This window comes from Mirounga angustirostris, unplaced genomic scaffold (genome assembly GCF_029215605.1).
Source record: "Mirounga angustirostris isolate CCGP_5_RB_7025 unplaced genomic scaffold, mMirAng1.0.hap1 SCAF_15, whole genome shotgun sequence".
Classification (NCBI taxonomy): domain Eukaryota; kingdom Metazoa; phylum Chordata; class Mammalia; order Carnivora; family Phocidae; genus Mirounga; species Mirounga angustirostris.
In genome coordinates, this window is record NW_026991723.1 from 6122029 (window position 1) to 6132471 (window position 10443).

The following is a 10443-nucleotide window of genomic DNA, read 5'->3' on the forward strand; positions in this document are numbered from 1 at the left end:
AGAAGATATAACAATTATAAATACATTTACAAACCTAATTACAGACCATCAAAATACATGAAGCAACAACTGACAGAATCGAAGGGAGAAATTGTTCTATAATAATAGCTGGACACTTCAATACCCCACTCTCAATAATGGATAGAATAAACAAACAGAAGATAAGTAGGTAAACAGAGGGCTTAAACAACATAACAAATCAACTAGGTCTATCAGACATCTACAGAACACTGTACCCCACAATAGCAGATTACACATTCTTCTAAAATGCACATGGGACATTTTCCAGGTTAAGTATATGATACGACAGGTATAATTGTATGGTAAGTTATCATACAAAGTATCTTCTCTGACTACCATGGATGAAGTTATAAGAGAAATAAAACTGGAAAATTCACAAATTTCTAAAAACTAAACAACACCCTCTTAAACAACCGAAGGTTCAAAGAAGAAATCATAAGGAGAATTAGAAAATACTTAGGAATAGATGGGGAAAAAAAAAAAAACAAAAAACAAACCACAACAAACCAAAATTTGTGAGTGCAGTGAGAACAGTCCTAAGGGGAAACCTATAGCTATAAACACATTAAAAAACCAGAAAGAGTGGCCGCTGGAGGAAGCGGGTCATCATGGCGTTCTGCGGGCCGGGTCCCTACCTGACCCACCAGCAGAAGGTGTTGCGGCTTTATAAACGGGCGCTGTGCCACCTGGAGTCATATTGCGTCCACAGGGACAAATACCGGTACTTCGCTTGTTTGATGAGAGCCCGGTTTGAAGAACATAAGAATGAGAAGGACATAGTGAAGGCCACCCAACTGCTGAGGGCGGCGGAGTAAGAATTCTGGCACAATCAGCATCCTCAGCCATACATCTTCCCTGAGTCTCCAGGAGGGACCTCCTATGAGAGATATGAGTGTTACAAGGTGCCCGAGTGGTGCTTAGATGACTGGCATCCCTCCGAGAAGGCGATGTATCCTAATTACTTTGCCAAGAGAGAGCAGTGGAAGAAGCTGTGGATGGAAAGCTGGGAGTGGGAGGTTAAGCAGCTGCAGGAGGAAACCCCAGTTGGTGGTCCCAGCACTGAAGCTTTGCCCCCGGCCCGGAAGGCAGGTGATCTGCCCCCGCTGTGGTGGCACATTGTGACCAGGCCCCGGGAGCGGCCCATGTAGCGGGAGAGGGAGACACCCCACCAGCCAGTCGCACTTGCAAGTGAAATAATTTACAGCACATAGACACACTTGCCCTAATAAAAGTAACTCAATACGGTAAAAAAAAAAAAAACAAAAAAAAAAACAGAAAGATCTCCAATCAACGACCCAACTATATATAACTTAAGGAACTAGAAAAAGAGGAGCAAATTAAACCCAAAGCTAGCAGAAGGAAGGAAATAATAAAGATTAGAGCAGAGATAAAAAAAAAAATAGAGAATACAAAACCAATAGAAAAAAAATAAATGAGGGGCACCTGGGTGGCTCAGTGGGTTAAGCGTCTGTCTTCGGCTCAGGCCATGGTCCCAGGGTCCTGGGATCGAGCCCCGCATGGGGTTCCCTGCTCAGCAGGGAGCCTGCTTCTCCCTCTCCCTCTACCCGCTGCTCCGCCTGCTTGTGCTCTCTCCCTCTCTCTCTCTGTCTGTCAAATAAATAAACAAAAAATCTTAAGAAAAAAAATAAATGAAACCAAAATTTGTTTCTTTGAAAGGATCAACAAAATTGACGAGCCTCTAGCTAGACGAACTAAGAAAAAAAAGAGAAGTTTTGAATTACTAAAACCAAAAATCAGAGTGGAGACACTACTACTAATTCTACAGAAACAAAAGGGATTATAAAGGGGTACTGTGAACGACTATATACCAACAAGTTGGATAACATCCATGAAATGGATAAATTCCTAGAAACAAAATCTACCAAAACTAAACTCTGAAAAAATAGAAAATCTAAATAGAACTGTAACTAGTAAGGAGATTCAAACTGTAATCAAAAATCTCCCAACAGGGGCACCTGGGTGGCTCAGTCAGTTAAGCATCTGCCTTTGGCTCAAGTCATGATCCCAGGGTCCTGGGATTGAGTCCCGTGTTAGGCTCCCTGCTCAGCGGGGAGTCTGCTTCTCCCTCTCCCTCTGCCACACTGCTTGCTTGCACATCCGTGCTCTCTCTCTCTCTCTCAAATAAATAACAAAATAAAATCTTAAAAAAAAAATCTCCCAACAAAGAAAAGTCCTGGACCTGATGGCTTCACTGGTGGTTTCTCCCAAACATTTAAAATAAAACTAATACCAATCTTTCCCAGATACACAAATAGCCAATAAGCACATGAAAAGATGCTCAACATCACTAATCATAGGGGAAATGTAAATCAAAACCATAACAAGATACTACCTCATACCCTAGAATGGCTACTGCCAAAAAACCAGGAAAATAACATGTTAGTGAGCATGTGTAGAAATTGAAACCCTTGCACATTGTTAGTAGGAATGTAAAATATATAGCCACTGTGGGAAAAAAATGTGACAATTCCTCAAAAAATTAAAAATGGGACTACCATATGATCCAGCAATTCTACTTTTGAGTATATATGCAGAAAATAATTGAAAACAGTGTCTCAGAGATATTTGTATATCCATGTTCATGATCACGTTATTAACAATAGCTAAACCTTGCAAGCGACCGTAGGTGCCGATGTACAGATAAGCAGTGTATGCATTGAATGCAATAGTATTCAACCTTAAAAAGAAAAGACATTCTGACATATGTTACATCCTGGATGAACCTTGAAGACATTATGCTAAGTGAAATAAGCCAGTCACCAAAAGACAAATACCATGTGATTCTGCGTAAATGAAATATTTTAGAGTGATCAAAATCATAGAGACGGAAAGTAGATTAGTGGTTGCCAGGGGCAAGGTGAGGTGGGGAATAGGGAGTTATTATTTCATGGGTATAAAGTGTCAATTTTTAAGATGAAAAGAGCTATGGAGATGGTGGTGGTGATTGCACAACATGAATATATCTGTACACTTAAAAATGGTTAAGATGGTAAATTTTATGTTATGTATATTTTGCCACAATTTTTAAAAAAAGCAATAGCATCATGGAAAAAAAAATTGCATAAGTTACAGTGTGTAACTGCCAGTGAGGGTAGGAAGAAGAGCTTGAGCTGATGACTTGGTCAGATATTATCTGCATGGTAGAGAAATAAACCCATTTATTTGTCTTAGTATAGCAAATCCGTGTACCACAGCTTGGAAAAGATTTGAAATACAGCCCTACTGGATGTTTTGATCTTTGAATCAGTATCATGATCTAATTGAATTAATACATTGATAAGAAGTCTTGCTGCGAGAGTAAATTTTGATGATGTATCAGATATGAAGCCCAGACCCTGCTAGATATCCTGCGTGTGGGGCACTGCCTCAAACCATATCCTTGTCCTCTTGATATGACCTCTAATGGGGTGTTGCTTATATCAGTTTAAGGCCCAGAGGAGTAAGGGGTTTCTTAAAAGGAAGAGATTATCAAAGCGTGGCCTGGGGGCTGAATCTGGTGTGCTCTCTGTTTTTGTAAGTAAAGTTTTATCAGAACACAGCCACACTCATATTTGTTTACATATTATGTATGGCTGCTTTTGCACTAAAATAGGCCGAGTTGAGTACTTGGCAACAGAGATCACTACTTGCAACAGAGATCACGTGCCCCACAAAGCCAGAAATATCTACTACCTGTCCCTTTACAGAAAATTTAAAAATGCCCACCCCTGTTATAAGGGAGTAGGGAGAAGGAAGGATAAAGGGATAGGTTGGAGGCTCATTACGGGGATCTTAAAGGGGAGGCCAAGGTGTTCAGACTTTATCCTTCACTCAGCGAGGAGCCACCAGAAGAGTACTAAGAAAGTGCTAGGATGACAGAAATATGTTGAAGGAGAATTATAGTGGCTTTCTTCTACATGTTGAGAAAATGGGGACTAAAAACAAAAGGCAGGGAGCATGATTAGGAGGAAGCTGCAGTTATTCAAACTGAAGTGGTTAGGGTCCGGAGCAGACACTGTTGGTTGTCTGCCGTCATTCAAACCCCCATCTTCCATGGTGGCAAGGCCCTGACTTTGCTAAGGCATCTATCCTCATGTGACCCAGAGAAAGATGATCTCATCCCTGACTCCTGGGTAAATGCCTGCCAACAACTGGTTTCGGGGTGGGCATGTGACCAGGGTGTGGAACTATACCACAGCTAGTCTTGATATACGCTTGGGTATAGAATCAACCACCCAGTAGAGTGGGGCCAAGAGAATTGCAGGTAACAGAGGCAGAGCCATTCTACCTATATATTTCTTGTTATTTAAGATAATGATCTTCCTATTGCTTCAGCCAATATGAACATCCTGATGTAAAGGCCAAGAGTAACAGTGAGTTCACAAAAGACATAGTTGGAACAAGAGATCTGTGAAAGGGAATTAGATCAATATTGAAGCTCCGCTATGGGGAAAGGGGAGGAGTAAATGTGGTCCTGGTATTTTAGTTCTGGTGACTGGGAACCTAAAATGCATTAATAGAAATGGGGAAATGATGGGCATGGCTCGCTGTCTTTGTTTTAGTCACGTTATTGCCCCATGAGGCCAACAGACATCCCAACAGGGAATTTGCTTTGCATATTGCTACATGACTCTACTCCAAACATGAGAATATGAGATAAAGTTTATTTGATCCTACAATATTGTAGCTGTGAACAAACATTCCATGAATGTAGTTATGTGCAATATTTATTTTTTACTACAGATGTTTAAGTTATATAGGAAGGATGTATCATTTTATAGTGATTGTTAGATTGGAATAAAATCACTTCCTTGTAGAATTCAAATACCCATTTTTTTCAGGGTGAGAGAGCAAAATATTTTTCTAAAATTAGAAATTCATAGTAGAAAAAAATTCATTTAAATATACATAGATAAGTGTAACTTAATTTCCTTATTTTTAAAAAATATATTAAATCCTATATTCATCTGCTTTTAAAATAATGCACAAGGAAGAGAAGATATCCAATAAAAAAGTAAGTGGTGAGTATGCTTTTATACTTATAAAGAGACAAACACATTCAAAGAGAAAGAGACAATAAAGATTTGGGGTGAAAGTGGGAAGGGAAGACAGTAGGAGAAAGAGATGCAGTATCTTTTCATTATGTAAATTCCCCCAGGATGGGAGCCTTGGTGCCATCCACAGCACGGCCAGGACTGCAGATGAGAAGATGAGAAATCACAACCTCAAGTGTTGTCCTAGTCCCAAGAGGCAAATTTCAAACTCATTAATACTGCTTTAACAACATTTTCTAGACCAAAAAAAACCTCCAAAAACAAAACAAATGAGTTGATCAACATAACAGAAGAGTCCAGGGATAGATAAATACATACACAGATATAGATAGTCAACTGGTTTATGATAAAAAATGACACAGCAATATAGTGAGGGAAATCTTTTCAATAACTGGTTTAGGGACAACTGATTATCCATATGATTTTTAAAAAATGTACTTTGACCCCCTACCTCACATGATAAGCAAACAAATTAATTTCAGAAGGACTGCAGATCTAAATGTGAAAAATAAGCATTTTAGAATAAAATATGGAAAGAGGTCTGCATGACCTTGGAGCAAGCAAAGTTTGCTTAAATGGGACCCACAAAAAAATAAAGAGAAAAACTGGTAAATAGGACTATGTAAAATTAACAGCTTTTTGTTCATCAAAAGACCCCATTAAGAGAAAGAACAGACAACACACAGTGTGAGAATATATCTGACAAAGGACTTATATGTAGAATCTGATAAGAATTCCTACAAATCAATGATGGACAACCTAATAAAAAGTGAACAAAACACTTAAAAAGACACTTCATGAGTTTACTGCCACAAGGCTGATAAACGTATGGAAAGGCGCTCAACTCCATTAGCCACCAGGACAATGTTAATTAAAACCATAATTTGATACGTCTACAGATCCACCAGAATGTGGAGCAACTGGAGTTCCCATACACTGACCGGGGAATGCAAATTGGTACATTTTCCAACATTTCCACACTATGCCCCAGAAATTCTCTTGTATGGATGCATATATGATTGATTCAGCAATGGAACTTACCAGGAACAGAAATAAGTTCAAGGATTCATCAAAGACATATACTAGAATATCTACAGCAACACTAGTCGGATTAGCCCCCGTTGCCTGGAAAAACAAAAACGTGCAGGCAAACAAAGGTCAGACTGCTTCTGGAATTGTCCGGCCGCGGTAGGTGTCAATGTACTATGTTGCTCCAATAGTCTATCAATCTTTGCAACCTCTTCATTAACATGACTCAATAAATTCCTCAGGTGTAGCGTAGGACAGAGTTTAAACAGCATGGTTCCAAAGCCAACGTGTGTTTGAATCCTGTGGCCAGAGCTTACTAGACGCAAGATTTTGGTCAAGTTATCTAAACTTTTTTTGTTCCTCCATTTCTTCAACCGTCAAGAAGAGGTGATAACAGTACTTTCCTCACAGAGTTTTTTAGGAAGACCAATTGAATCAATGCACACAAAGCACGGGGAATACTGCCCAAGATGCAGTAAATATTTCTTAAAATCTTAATACTATTTATTAAATCTCTTTCATATGTTCTAGTGCTCTGATATGGCACTAGAACCGATGAAACCACAGAAATATCACATTTGGGTTAGGATCAATGAGGCACCGCAACACATGAAATAACAGCAAAGCTTTGATAAAATACGACTTCAGTGGTGGAGAGTATAAAGGTTGAGTTCAGGGGCGCCTGGGTGGCTCAGTGGGTTAGGCAGCTGCTTTCGGCTCAGGTCATGATCCCAGGGTCCTGAGATCGAGCCCCACATTGGGCTCCCTGCTCAGCCGGGAGCCTGCTTCTCCCTCTGCCTCTGCCTGCCGCTCTGCCTACTTGTGCTTTCTCTCTCTGTCAAATAAATAAAATCTTAAAAAATAAAAAAAATAAAAGGTTGAGTTCAGACTGCTTTAATTATTTTCTGGTGCTTCAATGACTTTTCTAACACTGTTATTTGTATCTTTTGTTTTATTTTGGGAGGAGGAGGAGCTACGCCCATAGGATAGTATTTTCAGTCCTTGTGTTTTGTTTTGTTTTGTTTTAAAGATTTTATTTATTTATTTGAGAGAGAGAGAATGAGAGAGAGCACATGAGAAGGGGGAGGGTCAGAGGGAGAAAGAAGCAGGCTCCCCGCTGAGCAGGGAGCCCGATGCGGGACTCGATCCCGGGACTCCAGGATCATGACCTGAGCCGAAGGCAGTCGCCTAACCAACTGAGCCACCCAGGTGCCCCCAGTCCTTGTGTTTTTAAGGACAGCGTGGATCTTGGGGTCTTCTCTGCATTCTCCATAAAGTCTAGCAGATACAGTAGGCCCTGAATGAATGTTTGTTCAAATAAAGAGGACAAGTTCTCGCAGTGTGCTCAGTTCTGTTTAGTGAGAAACCAACCACAGGGTCATTGTTTTGCTATCTTTTGTTTTCAATTTGACTGAAGAATAGACAGAAATATTTGACTTGAGGTGTAAAAAGAGGAATTGCTCTCCACTAGAGAACAGTCTGTTCTGAAATTACCAAGGTGTGAAGCATCTTTCTCTAAAAACAAAACAAAACACAGCTATCCAAATAAACATTTTCTAAATGGTCCCTAAATAAGTTACATTATCCTATGTAAATAATTTCTGTTTTATGGTAGCTCAGCATTTACTGACATGAGAAACCCAGATGAATCAAAAAGGGATCAATGCCAGAATTTTAAATGTGCAAATTGAAAAAGACAAGAAATTCTAGTTAATTTTAACATAATGAAAAATTCCAAAATTATTAAGATGACCAACTTAGACCTTCAACCCAGCACAACTTTAATTCAGTTATTTTACTTTGTAGAAGGAAAATTAAACATTTCAACTTTAAATTTTTTAACTAAAAAATAAAATTTTAATAATAAATACAAAATTAATCTTGATTTTTTTATTTTTAAAGATTTTGAGAGAGAGAGAGAGAGAGAAAGAGAGCACCAGTGGGGGGAGGGGCAGAGGGAGAGGGAGAGGGAGAGCAGACTCCCCACTGAACAGGAAGCCCTAGGGGTTCAATCCCAGGACAGATGTTTAACCGACTGAGCCACCCAGGTGTCCTGGAAAATTAATTTCGATTTAAAAAATGGTTTGAAAGTCATCCATAACAATACCAGTCTGGTTAGATTCATAGCTCTTGGACCTTAATTTAATAAATCATTTCTTGGCATTGATAATATCAATACACAAACTGATTTCACCTTGCCTTCTACTAAGCACATTAGAGACAGAGTCTCATTTAGACCTCACTCCACTTTACCCAAGGAAACAGGTTCACTGAAGTTAAACTACATACCCAAAGTCATAGAGTTAATAAGACTGGAACTTGGGTCTGACTCCAGGTCTCTAAAGCAACCTCTCACTCTTCCCAAAAATGTGTACATTTCTCTGTACAGCTAGATTTTTTTTTTTTTTTTTACCTTCCATAGTCACCCAGAATGAAGCAACTTTTAGAACAGTGGTGGGTACAAACAGGGTTTGTTGTTTTTATCCTTGTTTTTCAGTTTTCTCCTAGATGCCTGAATCATTTTAATCCAGTTTTAAAGTCCCTGAGCCTCTTCAATGTCCTAGAAGGAGACCATTTTGTTTGATCTCATATATGTTAGCATTTGTAACTTATTCCAACCTTGCTAAGAGGACTGGTTGACAGACAGAGGCTACTGTCAGTCATTTGTTGTTGTGGATAGCAGGTTTTTTTTCATTATTCAGGCTTGACGTGGCTTTTTAATTCTCACAGCCAAAAAAGTTCTTCTAATCAGTTTCACTTATGTAAATTTTGTTGTCTCTTGAGTAACTTCTCCGTGATCTTGCCTTTTTCTTTTCTTTTTTTTTTTTTTTCATTTTTCACAGCTGCAGAGCATTGAGGTGAAAACAGCTTTTGTGTCTTGTCAAAGACGGGCTGCTTGATCTTCGGGCAGATAGCCAAAGCTTCCCATGGAGAAGCCAAGATGCTGAAAGGGAAGCCTAAGTTTGGGGGATTTTGATAGTCACCAATAATCCCAAAAATGCTGGCCAAAACTTTCACCTTGCAGTTATGCAAAAACTTCACTTGGGTTAAAACTCGTTCTCAGACTGGATACATATGTTAGGATCATTCTAGCAAGTTTCCCCAAGGTCCAAATGTTTTCGTTATTTCATATCTATGGAAGCATATTTCATATCTATAGCACCATAAACAAGAGTTGATTTGGTCTATTCATTTTTTATAATAGTATCATTTATTATCATGTGGATCCAAATCCACAGTGCATAAATCAGAGTCCATAAATAAACTGATCATGCTTCCCCATAGTTGAGGCTATATTGGGAGTGAAACCAGTGAAAAATAGGGAAAAGGTAAATGAAAAAAAATAATTCAGTCCAGTTGGGTTCAAGTCCAGATTAAAAATCCAGTGGTGGTTGAATTCAGTTGTTTAAACTCCCTCACCTCTGATGTTTATATTTGGTCTTATACATTAATGAGTTATCATTTCCTTACAAGTAGTTGAAAGTTCCTGTAAGGCAAATAATTGTGCTCAGACTTTAAAAATTATAATTTATTTGGAATAGGTAACATGTTCACAGGATTCAAAAGTCAAAGGTCCTACCAGTAAAAGTCTCCTACTAGGAACCCAATATGCCAATCCAAAAGCTACCAGTCTAAATAGCTTCTTATGTGGGCACCTGGGTGGCTCAGTCAGTTAAGTATCAGCCTTTGGCTCAGGTCATGATCTCAGGGTCCTGGGATTGAGTCCCACATTGAGCTCCCTGCTCAGTAGAGAGTCTGCTTCTCCCTCTGCTCCTCCCCACTGCTCATGTTTTCTCTCAAATAAATAAATAAAATCTTAAAAAAAAAAAAACAGCTTCTTACGCATCCTTTCAGATATACATTTTTTGCATGTACAAGCAAATGTGTATCTACATTTTTTCCCTTTCAAAAAATGCAAAATTTATATCTGGAAGGATATAATATACTATATATATATATATAATATACAAATTAAGTATACATTTTATACATACGAAGTACCTAGCAAAGTGTCCATAGTATAAACGTTGTATACATTAATATAATGTGCAAAGTGAACACACTGCACTCTTCTATACCTTCTTTTTTAATTTAACAATAAATGTATCTCAGAGATCTGTTTCATATCAGTACTGAAAGAAGTTCCTTATCTGTTTATGTGGCTGTCTAATATAGTATTCTCTTGTTTGGATTCTGCCGCCCCATTCATTTAAGCAGTTCCCTATTGATGGACATTTGGGTTATTTCCAGTGTTTTGCTATTATAAACAAAGCTGCAATGAAAATCCTTACACATATGTCCTTTTTCACATGTGAGACTGTAACTGTAGGGGGAATTT

The 10443-nt window shown here is 38.7% G+C and overlaps 1 pseudogene; it reads left to right on the forward strand.

Annotated features, from left to right (window-relative positions):
- The first annotated feature begins 588 nt into the window (after positions 1-588).
- Positions 589-1266, forward strand: LOC123849313 (NADH dehydrogenase [ubiquinone] 1 beta subcomplex subunit 9-like; annotated as a pseudogene).
- Positions 1267-10443: the final 9177 nt, after the last annotated feature.